Raw genomic sequence first — 18,543 nt, 5'->3', positions numbered from 1 at the left:
CAGTGGCTGTTAGGGATTCTGAGGCCAAGTGGCCTTTGTTACCTTTTGGGGCAAAAATGGTGGAGGGGCCCAGATTGATGTGTTTGTGCTCCTTACCATGGGCAGGACCCTGAGTCTCTCATTGTCCTTGCTTCACTCAAAGGAAGGACATTCAGTGGGGTGCCTGGGGGCTCAGTTGGTTGAGCATCTGACTCTCAGTTTCAGCTCAGGACACAATCTCAGGGTCTTGATTTTAAGCCCTGTGTTGGGCTCCCACCTCAGCATGGAGTCTGCTTCCCTTCGCCCTCCAGCTTGCGTGTGCTCTCTCTCTAAAATAAATAAATGAACCTTTAAAAAAAAAAAAGGACATTCAGAGACTGAATCTGTGTGTACAAGAAGCCTTTCTTCCCATTTTCCCCACAGCTTGGGGCTTTTGATGCCACTAACAGGATCACTGCCTGGGGGACACTGGTGATTAGATGCATGGCTATCTGCGGCCCCAATCTGGGGCATTTCTTAGATGGTGATGTGCAGGAGGGTGGGGCCAGGACGAGTGGAGGTGAGAACGCAGCCAGGCAGAGGTGACACTGCAGTGGGGGCTGGCCTGCTCAGTGTGGTGAGGGGTGAACACAAAGTGTGGAGAGGCACACAGAGAGGGGGCTGCCACCAGGGGCAGAGTCCGAGGTGGCCAGCATGTTGGGGTTTGGGGGGCTGCACAGAGTGCAGACCCAATCAGGAACTAAAGCTGCTCTGGGGGAACAGACTTGCAATGGGGGCTACCCCAGGTTGCATCATCAGCCCATGGTGATCTCACGGGCTCCTGCAGCTTCCACATCACCTCCATGTTGATGGCTTCTACGTGGACGGCCCTACTGTATGAGGCAGGCTGGGCGACCATAACACAGTACCAGATGCTGTGGGACTCAAACAACAGAAATGATTCCCTCACAGCTCTGGAGGGTGGAAGTCCAAATCAAGGTTTGAGCCAATCTGGCTTCCAGTGAGGACTCTCCTCTTGCCTTACAGGCAGTCACCTCACCTGTGTGCTCACACGGCCATTCCTAGGTGCCTGCATGCAGAGAGCGAGTAGGCACACAGCTCTCTGATGTCTCTTGTCTTAAGGACGCTCATCCTGCCAGATGATGGCCCCACCTTTAATTACTTCCTTAGAGGCCCGTCTCCACGTATAGCCACGCTGGGGGGTTGGGCTCCAACTATGGCTTTGCGGGGAACACATAGTGCCCACTGTCGTTGCATTCCTGAGTCCCAGGCCTTCATGTCCAGGTGCCAGCAGGACTCCTCACCTGGCTGAGGTGAGCTGGGCTGGTCAGGGAGGGTCCATGCGGGCTGTGCCCTCAGGCTCTTGTGTCTCTCTGACCTTCTTACTAAAGAATGGCTCAGGGACGGGAGGTGACTCTCCCCCATGCGCCAGTCTCTAGGCATGGGGTCTGGGCTGGGCAGCCTCCTGGGACCAGAGAGGGAAACTATGCACATCGACTCCCTCCCACCCAGCTCCCCAGTAATGGCTGTGATATACTCTAGGGCAGGGCCAGGCGTGGGGAGGGAGGAGAGAGAAGGGCAGGGGCAGGTGGGGAACAGCAGAACCTTGTCTCCCGGGGGAGGGAATGGGAATCTGGGCCCTCACTGTCTGCATGTCACACTTGGCTTTCACTGCCTTGAACTGGGGCACAGAGAACATGGATTCCCTGGACCCCCTTGGGGCTGTGGCCTTCCTAAGCTCCAGCCCATTACTGGAAGCCCTTAGCCTGGTTGTGGTGATGTGGCCATGACTGCATGTGTATGCTGAGTGTGTGTGTAAGTACAGGCACACATGTGTACACGCAGAGTGCATAGACATACACGGTGTGCAGGTGCATGCACAGACATGCGTGTGGACACAAGCATGCACACACACACGTGTCTGCGCGGTCTGCGCATGCTGGTGCACACGTGGAGCAGGCCGCGGGAGGGCCACATTCGGAGCTGTCACGGCTGCCTCCGCTGCTCCACGTGCCTCCGCCTGGGGCGGCTCCAGATGTTCTGCTAGTCCTCATTCACTGCAGAAAATCAAACAAACAAATGAAAAATTAACGCCGTTGTTAGCCAGGGATGGCCCTGAGCTGTGAAGCCGTCTCCAGCCAGTCTTGCTGGAGCAGATGGCGAAGCCTCCAGGGCTTAAACTTACGCCTTGGCTCTGGTGTAGACAGGACCTTGGGGGGTGGGTGGGCAGGAGGTAGGCTGCTGCTGGCTGAGCCTGGTGTGCCCACAGGAGGCTAGAAGGGCTGCAGAAGAGTGTGGGTTTCTCCTACCCATCCCCCCATCCCGAGAGTCCTCCAGGTGTGTGACTCAGGGTGGGAGGGCAGGGGAAAGCCAGAGGACACGCACAGGCTTCGGGGACCTCGTATACAACAGGCATTCACTAAATGCCGTCTGACTGAACTTTATCTGCAAGTCCTCACAGCAGTCTTTGTCAGAGCAGGAAACGGAGGCTCCAAGGACTTAGTTTGGTGGCCCGAGGCCATGCAGCTTCTGAGCTGAAAGCATTGGGATCCACGCTTACCTCTGACACTCTCCTCCATGCCGGGTCTTCCCACCATAATGATCTCTGGTGTGTGAGATCCATGGGTGGGGGCCTTCCAGATGGCGGCTAAGTTTCCAGCACTTTTCCTATTGAGAGGTGTGGACCCGGATTGCCCTCGCTGAGAATCTTGCAAGCCCTGGAGATTTACTTGACTCATAGAACGTGTTGGGAAGGAAGGAACTTCCTGGGACTTCCTTTCTGGGACTTCCAAGCCGAGGCCACGCGCAGGCTTGCACCTTTCACTGTACTGAGAACATTCTGCCTGGAAGCTCTGAGCCCCCACGCCAGAAGTCTGATACCCTGAGGCTGTCCTGCCAGGGAGTAGATGTTCCAGTCAAAACTTTTGGCAGAGCCCTGCCTTCCACATCCCCGACAAGGTACCACACAGGCCAGTGAAGCCCCTGGGGACCCTCCAGACTGCCTCGCTCTCCAGCTGAATATCACTGTTTCTGTTCACACTTAATGGAACAGGAGCATTCCCAAGGTGAGCCCAGCCTGGACGCCTGTGCCACAAAATCCTGAGCCCGTGAGAAAATGATGGTGGTTTTAAGCACTAAGTTCTGAAGGTGGTTTGTTACGCAGCAATAGGAAAGTAGAGTAGACACACACACATGAGTACACAATTCACATCAGCACACATACATCACAAAGACACTTACTTACAGATGCACACTCCAAGCGGAACCTCTATACATACACACACACACACACACACACACACAGAGTCACATGCACGTAGGTCCCTTTTTTCTTTTCTTTTCTATTTTTATAAAGACTTTATTCATTTACTTATCCAGAGAGAGAGAGAGCACATATGCAGAGGGTAGAGGGAGAGGGAGAGAGAGAGAGAACCCCAAGCAAACTCTGCACAGAGCACAGAGCCCGATGCTGGACTTGGTCCCACGTCCACGAGATCAGGACCTGAGCTGCAGTCAAGAGTCAGATGCTCAACGGACTGAGCCACGCAGGCGCCGCATGTAGGTCCCTTTCTCACTGCAGTTCCTGCAACAGCCCCAGAGCAGCAGCAGATGCCCGTACGAAATTAAGTTCCCATTTTCCAGGGGTGCGAGGTGCTCAGGTCCTGAGAAATGACAATGGCTTCTCATTACCTAGCCAGTTTCATTGTTCGTGGGATTTTCTCATTTGAATTCTTGCCCAAGGATCAGAGTAATTTTATATGGAAATGCGGGAAGGCATAGGTGGGCTCCAATCTCCGGTGTCTGTGTCGTAGTAAACACTTGCGTTGAGTAGGTCCTGGCTCCCCTTAGTCATGTTTCTCACACCTGCTCCTGCCTTGAATTATGGTCTGGGGCCAGGGCTGAACTGGGTTGGTGGGCGGAAGGCTAAGGAAGGGGGACAGAAAGTGCTGGAAGGGGGTATGAGGCTTTGGGAAAAGAAGCAGACCCAAGAGCTGAGAAGGCTTGTCCCAGCCCTGAGGCTCCAGACCAGACATCACCTGGAACCTGGGCGTGGGTACACGGCTGCACGCATGTGTGATACCCGGGAGTGACTGGCACGCAAGCTGTGGGTGTCTCCATGAGTGTGTGCATGTGTGCCCATCATTGGGCACTGGGCACCTATGTGGGACTGCTGGAGCCTGTTTTGGTGAGAAACCACGTTCTTACTGCAGCAGGGTGGTGGTGGAATTCACCTGTAGTTGAAGGTCATTTCTGATGTCCGCCCCTTCAGTGTTCAAGTAGAGTCATTTGAAACATATTTGTTGAGCTTTGGTGTTGTAGATACAGCAAGGAACAAGACAGGCAAAGACCCTGTACTCACAGAGTGGATTATCACGTGGAGAAGGCAGAGAGGAGACAAATAATTAACCTAATGATTGTATCATTGTAATTTTTGGTAGTTGCTATGAAAGCACAGAACTCAGGGCTGTGTAAGACCAACATAAAGCTCCTCCTTTAGCCTGGGGGTCAAGGTTATGCGGGGGGCGCGGGGGTGGGGGACATCTCTGAGGAAGTGACATTTAGGCTGAGCTCTGAAGAGTGAGTAGGAACTAGCCAGGCAAAGGGGTAGTGGGGCACGGGGAGGAAGGGTGTTACAGCCAGAGAGAACCGTATATGCGAAGACTCTGGTGCATGCCAGAGTGAGTTCCTTGGAGAAACTGCAAGAAGGCCAGAGACGGGGGTGTACATAAACGGAGGCAGGAAAAGCGGCAGGCACCAGAGCTTTGAGGCTTTCCAGGCTGTAGTAAAGACTTTTGACTTTATCCTATGAGCAACGGAAAGCAGGGAAGGTTCTGAGGTGATCATGCCTGCCGTGTTGACCTGTCAGGATGCAAAGAGGGGAATGCAGAGAATTGGAGGGGAGGCTGGTGCAGGGGTCCAGGCAAAGGGCGGTGCTAGCCTGGTGTGGGAGGTGAGAGGGCTGGAGATGGAGGGAAGTGGAGGGATTCACAGGCTATTATTTGGAGGGTAGGACCGGCAGTGGCTGGTGTGTATGGGGGAGGGCAGGAGGGACGGGGGCACAGGCATCTGAGAGGATGGAGCAGGGGGAACCAGGTGCACGCACGGAGGAGGGACTGAAAGTTCCAATGGGACATGTTGGGTTTGAGAGGCTTGTGAGACAGAGGGCTATAGAAAGGTCCAGGAGGCAGCTGTGAATAAAAGCCTGGAGGGATTTATGGAGAGTGGAAGCCAGGATCAGGAGGAAGACCAGCTGGGGTGAGCAGATCTGGGGAGACAGGGTGACTTTCTTTGGCTTGGTGGCAAAGTGCACAGTGTTGGGGACACTGTTGAGTGTAGTACTTAAGATTCCAGACTCTGCTTCTGGGTATATACCCCCAAGATTTAAAGACAGGGACTTGAAAAGATATTTGTAGACCAATGTTTACAGCAGCAGTATTCTCAGTAGCCAAAAGGTGGAAACAACCCATATGTCCATCAATGGATGAATGGATAAATGAAGTTAGTCCATCCACACAATGGGATATTATTCAGCCTCAGAAAGGAAGCAAATTCTGACACCTGCTACCATATGGATGAACTTTGAAGACATTATACTGGGTGAAGTCAGCCAGAAATGAAAGGACAGATACTGTATGATTCCCCTTAGATGAGGTCCCTGGAGTAGTCAGTTTCAGAGATTCAGAAGGTAGAACAGAACAGCGCTGAGCAGGGGCCAGGGGGAGGGGAGCGGGGGAGCTGGTGTGTATGGGTGTGGAGTTTCAGTTAGGGAAGATGAAGGAGCTCTGCGGAGGGAGGGCGGTGGGGACTGCGCAAGTGTGAATGTACTTCGTGCTATTCAATTATGCACTGAGAAATGGTGGAATCAGTAACTCTGTGTATGTTCTGCATAGTTTACCACGATTTAAAAAAGGTCCTAGGGGTGCCTGGGTGGCTCAGTTGGTTAAGAGTCTGATTTCAGCTCGGGTCATGGTCCCAGGGTCCTGGGATGGAGCCCCGTGTCGGGGGTGGGGTGCGGGAGCCTGCTTCTCCCTCTGCCCTCTGCTCCTCCCTCCCCCCTCGCCTTGCTTGTGCTCAGGCTCTCTCTCTCAGATAAAGAAACGAAATCTTTTTTTTTCTTTTAAAGATTTTTTTTTTTTTAACAGAGAGAGAGAGATCAGAAGTAGGCAGAGAGGCAGGAGTGAGAGAGGGAGAGGCAGGCTCCCTGCCGAGCAGAGAGCCCGATGTGGGGCTTGATCCCAGGGTCCTGGGATCATGACCCGAGCTGAAGGCAGAGGCTCAACCCACTGAGCCACCCATGCGTCCCAAGAAACAAAATCTTAAATAGAAAAGAAAATGTTCTAGACTCCAGAGCCAGCCAGACTGCTGAGTTTGAATCCCAACTGTCTGACTTACATGCTGTGTGACTGTTGGCAAGTTGCTGAACCTCTCTGACACAGTTATCTAATTTGTAAAATGGATATCATAACAATACCTATCTTGAGGGTTGCTGAGGGGATTAAATAAGTTAATATGTGTGATGTGATAAGACACAGTATGTACTTTTGTGGCTATCATTATCTTTATCAGCAGCAGCCCAGAACCTGGGTCATAGGGACTCTTTTTTAAGGGCCTGTGAAGCTGCGCTGGTGCCTTGGGGCAGGTGGGAGAGACCAGACTCACCTCTGCTTTCGTGCCTAGCCTCCGTTGTGCACCAGGGCTGGATGGTCACTGTTGGAGGACCATAGGCCTATGATTGAGCGGAGCTCCCTGGGGCCTGTGTGATGGAGCAGAGGGAACCCAAGGGGGAAAGTAGGAGGGAAAGGGGGCCTCATGGGACAACAGGATGTCTTGGTTCAGCCACCCTGTGCTGCAGCTAGTAGAGGCTCCTGCCAGACTAGGGAATGAGGTGAGCTTCTGGGAAGGGAACTGTACTAGTCAGGATTTTCTAAAGATATAGAACCAACAGGATGTGTGTGTTTGTACAACGATCTTTGTGATAAGGAATTGGCTTGCACGATTACAGAGACCGGCAAGTTCAGATGTGCTGTGTGGGCTGGCAGGCTGGAGACCACGGAGAACTAATGGTACAGTCTCAGTCCCCAGGCTGTCTGCTGAGGATTTCGTCTTGCTCAGGGGAGGTCAGGTTTTTGATCTATTCAAGTCTTCAACTGATTGCACATGGCCCACCTGCACTATGGAGGGCAATCTGCTTTATTCAAGTCCACAGATTTAAATGTTAATCTCATCCAAAAATACCTTCACAGAAACATCCAGAATCATGTTTGAACAACCGTCTGGATGCTCCGTGGCTCAGCCAAGGTTCCCCTGCATCCTGTTGGCCACTTCTTGATCCATTTCCCACAAAGAACCACATAGGTCTCTCCAAGTGTGGATCTGATCATGCTGCTCCCCTTTGCTCTAGGGATAAATATGCCCTCGTCACTAGTGCTTACAACGCCCAGCTTACCTCTGCCTGTTTACCAGTTCTCCTGCTCATCTGCTTGTGCTTCAGCTTTGCTCTCTGCTCTCAGCCACACTGGTCTTCAGTGTGTTCCCTGTGCCTTCTCTCATCTTCAAAGTGCCGGTTCTGACTTTTTGGGACGATCCCCTACCCCTTACCCAGAACTCTTGACTCCCACATCCCACAAGCTACCCTCACTTGTCTCTTCTGCCTCTGGGTCAGGCCTTGGGCTGGACACTGAGGACGCTCAGGTGGGTTGGACGTGGGCCAGGACGAGGCAAAGGGACAGAGTGAGGCAAGATGGACCAGGTACTGTGGGAGCAGAGAATTGAGAATTATAGGGTGGGTGGACATGTCTGATCCTCCAACACTGCTTCCCCCAAGGGGAATCTGATTTGGCCAAATTTAGGATGCTGGGTCCTGTTTACCAGCGGATGGAAGGCCATGCTGTCACTTCGCTCATCCTTATGGGGGAGCAGCTGCTGAGCCAAGCCGTGTCAGTAATAAGGGGTGGCTTTGTAGGACTTGAACTCCCCACAACCTCCATTAGCATTTCTCCTCCAAAAATGGCAAAGAACTGAAATAAGAACAATGTGCTTATTATTCAAAGGCAAATTTAAGACAAGTCCTCCAGGGGCGCCTGGGTGACTCAGTCAGTTAAGTGTCCAGCTCTTGATTTTGGCTCAGGTCATGATCTCAGTGTTGTGAGACTAAGCACCCCACCCTGGTGGGCTCTGTGCTGGGAGGGGAGCCTCCTTAAGATTCTCTCTCTCTCTCTCTCTCTCTCCCTCTGCCCTCCCCTATCCCTCTCTCCAAAAAAAAAAAAAAAAAAAAAAAAAGACAAGTCCCCCAGCTGCCTCTTCTGTTGGGTTGCCAACCTGAAGCCTATAGAGCCATTCTGGAACCAGGACTGCAACCAGGCATTAAGGCATTAAGCCTCGTTCTGTTTTCAAACAATTCTGGAGTCTCTGCTGCTCTGGGATTGGCCCCTCTTTAAGTTATCTATTGCTATATAACAAATGGCCCTAAGACTTAGTGGCCTTAAGTGATCCCACAGTCTGGGTGGGGCATGGATTTGGGAGCAGCTTAGCTGGCATTGCTTGGGGTCAAAGTCTCTTGTAAGGCTGCTATCAGGAGGCCCGCTGGGATGGCTGTGACCTGGGAGCTTGACGGGGGCTGGCAGAACTGCTTCTCTGGTGGTGCACTCACATGACCATGGCCGGGAGGCCACCGCTTCTCACTCGCTGTTGGTAGGAGGTCTTCGTTTCTTGCCATGCAGGTCTGTGTGTGTGCTGCTGGCAAGTACTCAGGACATGGCTATTAAGTTCTCCCAGAATGAGGGAGGAGGAAACCACTGTGCCTTTATGACACAGTCTCTGGGCACCATCCCTTGCTCTAAGGGACTAAGTGACTAAGCTCAGCCACTCTCAAGGGAAGGGGGTTTAGGCTCCATCTGATTCTACAGCCACTAATGGTGATAAGGTTTGGATTTAAGGCTGTAGGCAGGAATTATGCCCAGGAACATCGGACACCGACCCAGCTAGTAAGAAGGGGCATTTGGTTGTTGCTGTTGTTATTCCTTGGGTGTGTAACTCAAGGAGGGGGGATAATTAGTAGAACAAAATGTAGGCTTTCCTGGACTCTACATTCCAATGCTACTTATTACATTAAATCGGAACTTCATTTAGAATTCTAATAAGAATGACTAACCCTGCCTGGGTGAAGAGGATGGAGAGAATGAGGGAGAGCTATGCATAGGGAAGAACACTGAACACTGGGTTTTGAAGGATGAATAGGAGTTCTTGAGGAAGGCAATTCATGACAAAAGTGCAAAAAGGAGAAAAAAAGCAGGGTTTGAAGTCGGAATGAAAGGTTCAGATCTTGGCTCAGTTGCTAGCTGTGTGAGCTTTAGCAAGTCAGGTCCCCTCTTTCTGTCTGTCCCCCCCCCCTATAAATTAGGGATAACAAAGCAAATAACACTCCAGGGTTATGGTAAAGACTGGTGCTGGTGCGTGTGAAATGCTCGGCAGACTGCAGGCGTGCAATAATCATTTGCAGGCATCCATGTTCAGGGGTCTGAGACCCAAAAGGGCCTGCCGTGTTGGGATTGTGGAGGGAGATTCTGCAAACTCTGTCCTTTCATAGGGTTTTAGTTCTTTTCTATTGCTTGCTCCATTCCAGTCCGGTTCACTGTACTCATTGACTCAACCAGCCGATAATGATTAATTATAAATGGAGGAATCTGGGTCCCAGCCAGGCTCAGACCTGAGGCGGGGCTGAGAGAGCTGGTGAGGCGGCGAGGGTGAGTTCCATGGGCAGGGGACTTGAACCAGAGCGGGACGCAGAACCGCAGAGGTGAATTTTGTCTGGAGGGAGGTTCTTCCTGCCAGCCCCCAGCCACCTGTCCTGTCGGCTCCTCTGCTGGCTCTGGTGACTAGCTTTCTGCAGGCTGCTGTGTAGGTGTGAGATCAAGGCATTACCATGCCGCAGGCAGGGCCAGTAAACAGAGGGCGAGGCAGGTAGTTGGAGGAGAAATTGGCTGGGTTTCTGGGCGGGTCTGTGCTGACGGTGTACCGGCTTCCCTCCCTGGCTTATCATGTGTCCGTGGTAGGGCTTGGGGGTTGTGGGGAGTCCCCACAGCCTGGGCTTTTCTTGCCAGCTGCTTCTGGTCTTGGAGGGACAAAGCGGAAGAGCCAGAAACTCTGTTCCTCCGGCTTCGAGCTGCTCAGGCAACTTTTTGGGTCATATCGCATCATTATCTGAAGCCTCCAGGTGACTTCATTGTATTGGTCTCTTCCTGGGAGACAAAGCGGGAAGCTCCTTGGATAGGGGACTAGAGACCTGAGCGGGGATTGCAGCTCTCTTTGGGTGGGCTCAGGCACATCACTTCCGTTCTCTGTGCCTCAGTTTCCCCATCTGCTCAATGGGGGTGGGGGTCCCAGGCTGCCAGGGCTTGGTCAGCTCGAATGGCCTCATCGCTGTGGGTGAGCTGTGGCCACTGTGTGGGGATAGGACATGGAGGGGCGGGTGGGGATCTCCATTCTCGCTTAATCCTGGGAGAATTCCTGGACTTCCTCTGCTCCTCTTTGGTGTGATGGACCCTTTCCCACCAGGGCAGGCTCTAGAATCCTTGGTGTCTCTCTGTCAAACCCTTATTCCTTCAAGCCCTGAGACTACATGAGTCCCCAGGTTACAATTAGTGCCTTTCAGGCAGAAGTCATCCAGGTGTGGTCCTTGGACCAGCAGCAAGAGCAGCATTACCAGCGAGGGTGTTAAGATGCAAATTCTCAGGCTCTATTCCAGACTTCATGAATCAAACTCAGGGGGTGGGCCCAGCCCCAGCCCTCTGGATGATCCTGAAACTGGGGACATTTGAGAATCACTGTTCAAAGGCACTATGGTGCCCCGTTCACCGGCTTCCCCCATCCCAGCTGGAGGCCTCTTGGATGGGGAGGGGGGAGGCTGCAAGCCTGACATGGTGTCTCTCTGCTCTAGAGAGACCCCTGGAGGGGGTGTCTTTTTCCTATGACTGTAGCTCAAGACATCCCTGAATCCACCAGTGGGGCTGATGCCAGGGTATTTGAATAGCTCATTAGCTCTGCTCTGGGCTTCAATCCCTCTTAATTAGTTTTGCAAAAGATATTCATTAAAAAACCTCATTACAAATCAAACACGGGTCCTTGCAAAGTTTGTGGATGTGGGTATATGGGAGTGTGTCTTTGTGCTAGTGTGTGCTTGTGAGTGAGTGGGCTGGTGCCTGCGGGTTTCAGCCAGTGTGAAGGGGTGAGTGTGTCTGGACGCGGAGGAGAGCCTCTGAGTGAGTGTTGTGTTGGTGTGTCTGTTCCCACATCCGCTTCACCTCCAGGGGCCCCCACGAAGCAGATTCTTCCTCCCCTTCTTTATCAGTCATTATACCTAATGGGCCCACACTGTGGGGAAACATGCCCTTTCAACCCACATCTATCCTGGTTGTTTTGCTTATCCCGTGTGCCCAGCTCTGGATTCTAGTGGCAAGGATGGCCAATTAAAGGCCTAATGCAGCCATCTGAGCAGCCAGTGGGGACAGCAGTCCAATCTGAGAATTTGAAGAGGCCCCTGGGTGCTCTCTACTACATGTGGGCCGTTTCCTGATGCCCAAAGTCTCAGCCTAGGTGGGCTTCCTCTGCTCCTTGGGGCTGGAGATCCTTACACGCCCCACGCAGGGAGAGTCAGCTAGCCATGGGGCTGCCTATGGGGGCTGGGGCAGGGTGTCCTGAGATGCCTAGGCCCAGAGTCTGGGGGCACAATCCTGTCCCCACCCGTCCCTGTTTCCCTCCTGCAATGCTTGCTGCGAGCATCCCTGTTTGGAGCCGAGTAAATTTATGGCATAATCCTGCATGGAAATGCATGGAAATGCTGCCAATTACCATCAAGCCAAGAAAGAGGCTGCATCCCTGACGCCCTCCTCGGTCTGCTGTCTGTCGGCTCTCAGGCTTCCAGAAACCACAGGGAGCTAGAAGCCAGCCAGCATGGCCCAGATTGGCCGAGTGGGGCCATTTGTATAAAACTCTTTCTTCCGACTCACCTGGCCTTGAAGGTTTGCAGCAGGAGCCTCGCCTTCGCCGTAAACCTGAGCAAACCAGGGAAATGTCATTCCCTGAGTCTCAGCAAAGCCGACAGCTGATGGGATTTATCTAATGGAGATCAGTTCATCAAACTTGGGTAGCGCTGAGCCGCTGGAAGACGGGGAAATCTGATACAATCGTGTATGCTTAAAATGCAAAGGCTCATCGAGATTTTGGAAACACTGTAAGGAGAGTCTCCGGGAAGCCAGGAGGAGCGTTTATCGGGCTCCAAGATAGAGCAGGGAAAGGGCAGCGGCATGTGCCTGCTCCAGGAAGGGGGGGTGGGGCAGAGCTTCTCTGCTCTGCCTCTTCTCTGAGACCACAAAGGACTAATGACACCTACTGCGTGCAGACCTGGGACTAGCTCTGGGGCCTGGGGGTGGGAGGCACTGTGACACACACAGCCCCCCCCCCTTGAAAACCTCACAGTGTAATGGGGGAGGCAGGCAGAGAAGGGGCATCCTGTGACCTGTCTTTGGGCATGTCACGTGACCTCTCCGAGCCTCACTTGTTTCCTCTGTGGAATGGGTGTAACAATTTGTACTTCCCAGGGAGTTGGGAGGATTGTTAAGATAATGTCTATAAAATGCTTAGCACCGGGCTTGGCATGCAGTAAGGGCTCACTCAGTAGCAGAGCTGGTATCTGACAGGGAGGACCTGGGAAGAATTTTGGGAGGAGGTGGGGACATCAGCTGGGTACTGAAGGGTGGGAAGGACTTCAGCCAGTGGAAGGGACAAGAGAATGCACCATATTTGTGAAGGGAGACAGAGCTGGCTGGCTGCTCATTGCCGTGCACCTTACAATCCCCCACCCCCATCCCCCCAGCTCTCCTAGAGACAGAGGTGGAGGCCCTGGGCCAGGAGTGGTGGGGGCTTGTCTCAGAGGGCTTCCCTACCCCCTACCACCCCATTGGGGCCCCCGTCCGGCTCTCCCCTCACTCCATCTTGTTCCCCTTCCCCAGTGAGGATTTAGCCGTCTTCCTGAGATGCGCTTAGCAGGGACCAATTTCCTGCCATCAGTCAGGAGCGGTGGCATTTGTAGGACAGTGCAGAGGCCTGCGAAGGGGGGAGGAGGGAGCACGTGGCGGCTCCCCTCTGGGACCTAGTGCTTGGTCCTGCCCTCCCCTGGCTGCCATCTGTCCCTCAGGTCTGCCTGCCCCTCCCTCTGGCTGGGGTTCCACTACAGTTAGGATGGAGGAGAAGCAGGATTCTGGTTCCTGGGGGTCGGGGTGGGGGGTGAGGCAGTGTCCAGGGCTGAGCTGGGTGGAGGAGGGGAGTCTTGGGAGGGGGTGGCCTCCCAGGGTGGAGCCATCAGTCAAAAGTGCACTGAGCTTTGTGTGGGTGGGCCCTCCTCAGATCCGTCATCCATATTCAGGATCCTTTCAACTTCGTGGGTCTGGGAAATTCGGAGCAAGAGTGTGGGAGCCCATGGCAGACTCCATCCTCCATGGGAAACGGAGGCAGCAGTTTGGGGCCCAGAAGGCGGTGAGTGGGGGCTGTGACTCAGGAAGCACAAGGGTCCAGGCTCCCCAGAGATGGCTGGGTGGGCTTCTCTTAACCCACACAGAAGCACTCTAGATTTTGAGGTCTGGGCTGGCCACTGCTGACCGCCTCCTCTGGGAAGCTCACCTGGTTGCAACCAGGCCCTCTCTTTGGGTCAGGGGTCACCCCCGGCTCTGCTACCTTTTCAGTTCCCTGTCTCCTTAGCCGGACTCAGAGCTCCGATTTGTTGAACCCTATTAGAGGGCAGGCCCTAATATAATCAGGGCCAAGCGCCTGATGTATATTAGCTCGTTTAATCCTATATCAACCTGGAGAGACAGATAGGATTCAGATTACCCCAGTGTTTCGAGGAAATGGGTTCTGCGAGGCTGGATCATCGTGCAAGGTCTTTTTTCAAATGCCCCCTCCCCAGAGAACCTTTCCCTGACAGCTTGTTTGACTCAGTTCTTCCCCTCCCCCACCTCTGGGCCTCTCTGTGTTGTCCCTGGGGTTTTGTCTTTGTTGCCTGAAGCCCCTGCTGGTGAGCTCCGTGGCAGTAGAGCCCTGTCTGTCTCGTTCCCCTCTCTGTCTCCGCGTGGAGAATCGCACCTAGAACTGAGCTTTGAATGATGAGTCTTTGTGGATGAGTGAAAGGATGGATGAATGGATGGATGGATGGAAAGATGGATAGATGGATGGATGGGTGGATGGATGAATGCCCCATGGCTAATACTAGCAGAGCCAGGATTCCAACTGGGAACCAGATTCAAAAGCTGCTATCTGCTGGCAGCTGCCCCACCAGGGCTGCCTCTCGTGGTCAAAAGGAAAGCAGCTCAGGGAGGGAGGGGTCATGACATGTGGTGGATGTTGTGGGTCTGGGGTCCCAGCGGACCAGGATCAGCCTGATGGCTGCTCTGGCACGAACAACATTAAGTCAAAGATGCTAACGTTCAGCCCCCAGCCCCTGTCGAGGTTAGACGAAAGAGAGAGAAGTCAGTTTGGCGTTGCTGAAACAGAGGCAGGTGGCTGGCTGGGGGAGGAGGAGTGGTTTTCTTTGCATTTAGAGCAGCTGGGCAGGATGGATCTGCCATCTAAATGGAGCCCAGCTGGGGCGGGCTGGGGCTGCTCCCTGAGCTCAGACCTGTATTAGGAATTGAGGCAGTCTATTTGTCTGGGAATGACAGCGACGGGGAGAAGGGCTTTTGGGAGATGAGTGGCAGGAGAGATAAGCCTGATGTGTGACTTTTCTGATGCTTGGTTGGTTCGGAAATAAGTTCTGGGCCCAGATACAGGATTTACAGGGGGGATCGGAGAGGGCCGTTTCCTTTCTGCCTTCTGACTTTGAAAAGGGCCCACGGGTCAGGAGACTGGGTCCTAATGCTGGAGGAGGGAGGGGCTGTGCCACAGGTAACCTTGGCCAGGCCACAGGGGAAGGTCAGGTGCTCAGGCTGGTGCATTTTGGAATCAGCCACAGTGACTCTAAGTTTCTGGGCTTGCCTTTGCTCCTGTCCTGGGAAGAAGCCTGAGTGCTCAGAGCTTACAGACAGGAGGACCACGGGAGCATGGCCAACTCCCCTGTGCGTCTCCAGGTCTGCTCTTGGCCCTGTCCCGCTGCCCAGTTACCCAGCTTGCAGAGAAGCTCATCAGTATAGACACTTCAACAAGCTCATTTGTCTTTTGGCTGGTTGGCTGAGTCAATGGACGATGTTTGGGGGTCCGCTAGGCCCTCTGTGAGGCCACAGCTCCTGCCATGTGGCCCTCTGCCTACAGCTAGGACCTCCAGGTCCCCTCCCTTCCCCTGCAGGGCTGGGGCGGTAACAGCTTCCCACTCTCCCAGGCCTGGGGTTCCTATCCCACCACTTACTGACCTTGCCCTTCATCTAGACTGACCGCTGTACCTAGCCCCCTCACTCATTTTTGTTTAATTTAAATGCAACCTCTCCTTCTTGCTGGGATCCTGACTGAGACCCCAACCTTGACTACACAAAGGAGCTGTCTCTTGCTTCAATCATGTTTGAAGGAACAGACCCTGGGACTCCACCTTCTCCAGCCTCTCTGACGACCTTCTGCCCTCCTCTCCAGCCACACCCTCTGGGACCATCTTCTTGGCTGTGCCATGCCTCTAGGACCTGTCAACACCTTTTTTTTTTTTTTTTTTTTTGTGGTTAGCGCTTTATTGCCAACCAACCATGAGCTCCCAGATTCATTTGAATTATTCACAGCCAGCTCCTCCTGCCCCCATGGGCCTCCTACACCTACCTCTCTCTGGGCTTCTGTTTCCACCAGGATGATGTGGCCCGGAAGGGGGTGGAGGGGAAGCGTGAAGGGGCCCAGCAACACTGGGAAATGGCAGCATCGGCAATGCTGGAAATCCAACACCGGCAATGGCAACTGTGCCCTCTTCCGGGACGTGCAGAAGCCGTCCCAAGAAGAGTCAGGTCCAACAATTCTGGTCACCCTGGCAGCCAGTGTGGCCCTGGGGAAGAGCCTGAGCCAGGCCCTTTGGGATTGCATGCCCTGCTTCTGCCCATGCAGACCCCCATCTCTGTGGCTTCCTGGAGAGCTGTGCCTGGATAAGGACGTGAAACTCACCAAGAAGATGGGCAGCCCCCTGGCCACGCTCAGGCTGTGCGGGGTGAGTATGTCACTGTCAAGCTCACTTTCGAGCATGACTAGGAGCCTGGCAGGCTTTGGTGGGGGGGTCCTCTGCATCCCCTGGGTGTCAGGGCTTCTGCCTAAGCCTCTTCATCAGCACTAGGCAGCTTTCTGCCCAGCCGGGACCCTCTCCCAAGCTGTTGACCAAACAGAAACAATAAAAATTTTTGCAATAACAACAACATGAACAACAAGAAGGAAGTACTCCCATGGCTACCCGCCCAAGGGGGCTGTTGATATGGGAATAATGGAGAACTGTTTGCTGTCCGGATTTTCCAAGGCTGCTTTTCTGCTTCTTCAAGTTGGCCCAAACTAGGGCCAGAGGGAAATCCATACTACTGGGGGGTCAAAGGATGTGCACGGCAGATTCTGCTCCGTCTTTCCCTTCTCTTCTCAGGACCTCAGGTTTCTCATCTGTAAAGTGGGGGTACCAGTAACCGTGGGGCCACCTTGTGCCAGGGCCTATATTCAGGGCCATATTTACAGGCTATCACTAGTTTCCCCCGAAGCCCTAGGAGGTGGCTTCTCTTAGCATCCCTCGTTGACAGATGAGGAAACCGGGCCCCCGAGGGGTGAAGTGCTTTGCTCAAGTTCGAAGTCTGAACACGGCAGCCTGCAATTCAAACCGAGGTCTCTCTGTGCTCTTAATCCCAGTGCCCTCTCTGTCGCACCTCTTAGGGAGTCTGAGATCGTGCTCTGCAGCAAGGCCTTGGAGTTGGCAAAGGGCAGTTGTTAGGATGCCTGCTGCTCGGCATGGGGACGGGCCTGGGTGGCAGGGCTGGCATCCTCTCCTTCCCTTCCTTGTCATCCCAAGAGAACTGGGCAGAACTAGGTTTTGGGGAACGTCACAGGCCCTCACCCTCCCATTTCTCATCCGGGTGGACGTACCATTTTTCCTTGCTTTGCATCAGGGGAGATCGGCTACCTTCATGGCCAGTGATCATCTACCTGCATCTATACCGGACTTCTGTAGCACCTTCCTGTTGTAGCTCTGGACTTGGCCATGTTATTGACTTTAGTTGATGGGGCAGTAGCCAATTTGGTGCAAGCAGTAGTTACAAAAAGTGTTCTCCTGGACCCCTGCCACCTGCCAGGAGAGCAATCTAGAGCCAGCCTCTGAGGAGATGAGAGAACCTCCTGGGAGAGCAGAGCTGGGACATCTCAGCCAAGGTCTTCCTACACCATTCAGGGTCCCATGGGTCTGCCAAAGATACATGGGCCAGGTGAGATCAGCAAAGCCCAGAATCACAAGAAAAAAATGGTTATTTGTGTTAAGCCCCTAACTTCTGGGACCCCGGAGCACTCTCCCTTTGAGGCATCTCTCTCTCTCTCTTTCAGGTCTAGGCCCCTTCTAGGCTTTCAGGTCTGGGGAAGTGAGGATAGGCTTAGGAGGGGTTCTACTGCCCCAAGGGATGGATAACATTCTTCTAGCTCCCTGGAAGCTCCTCTCACCCCTGGGCTTCTCAGCACCTTTTCCCTGAGGTTTTCCCCTGGCTCCCCAAGTCCCTGGACCAGAACGAATGGAGTTCTCTTTCTGGCTCTTCCGTAAGTAGCCAAACATGGCACAGAACACACGAGCCAAAGTGATATAGTCCAGGGACTCCCCACGGCCATCCCCAAGCTACAATCCCACTGGGAAAGGGAGAAGTGTTTTTACAACCAAGGACGCTGACCAGGGTTGTCCCCAGGTGATTCTCCTTCCCTCCCCAACCAGGTCATTCTTGGCACCCGTGCTGCAAGCAGGAGCCCAGAGCTCCCTTATTTCATTGCTGGGAGCATTATCTCATTGTCCATGGGGGGACTTTGGGGACAAGCTATAGGTAGATCACAGCTTTCAGAAACCACTGGACTAGAGGCTTGGATGGCAGGGACCAGGTCTGATTCATCCCTGAATCCCACGCTCAGGACAGGGAGCTAACATGCCTTTTACTGCCGCTGCCACTGACTGAGCTAGTTTGGCAACCGCCCCCCCCCCCCCCCCCCCGGCCCCAAACAGTTTCTCTTTTTGCCTCTCCTTGTGCCTCATCCAGTTGCTGTGCCTACAGCTCTGACCCACTGGCTCTTGTCTCCAGGATAAAACACCAGAGGCTTCCAGGACCCTCCCTTGTCCTCTGGTGGCTCCCTGGGTCCTCAGTTCCTTTCTTCAGGAATCCCGCTGGGCTTTGCCAGAGCCCCTGCTCCTCTCGGGAACTTTCCCTGTTGTGTCACCATTCGGACCCCAGGATGGCTGGACACCGGTACCTCTGCTCCAGGCCATAATCTTCCCAAGGACATTGATAGCAGCTCCACTTCCATTGCAGTGACTTCTGGCCTCACATCGACTGGACAGAGTGGATGTCACTGTCACTTTAAAAATTTAATTCAAGTTAATATTTGACTAGG

The sequence above is a fragment of the Lutra lutra genome, chromosome 4, assembly GCF_902655055.1.
Source record: "Lutra lutra chromosome 4, mLutLut1.2, whole genome shotgun sequence".
In the NCBI taxonomy this organism is placed as follows: domain Eukaryota; kingdom Metazoa; phylum Chordata; class Mammalia; order Carnivora; family Mustelidae; genus Lutra; species Lutra lutra.
The sequence above is the reverse complement of the archived record's forward strand: the minus strand, read 5'-3'. Positions refer to the sequence as shown.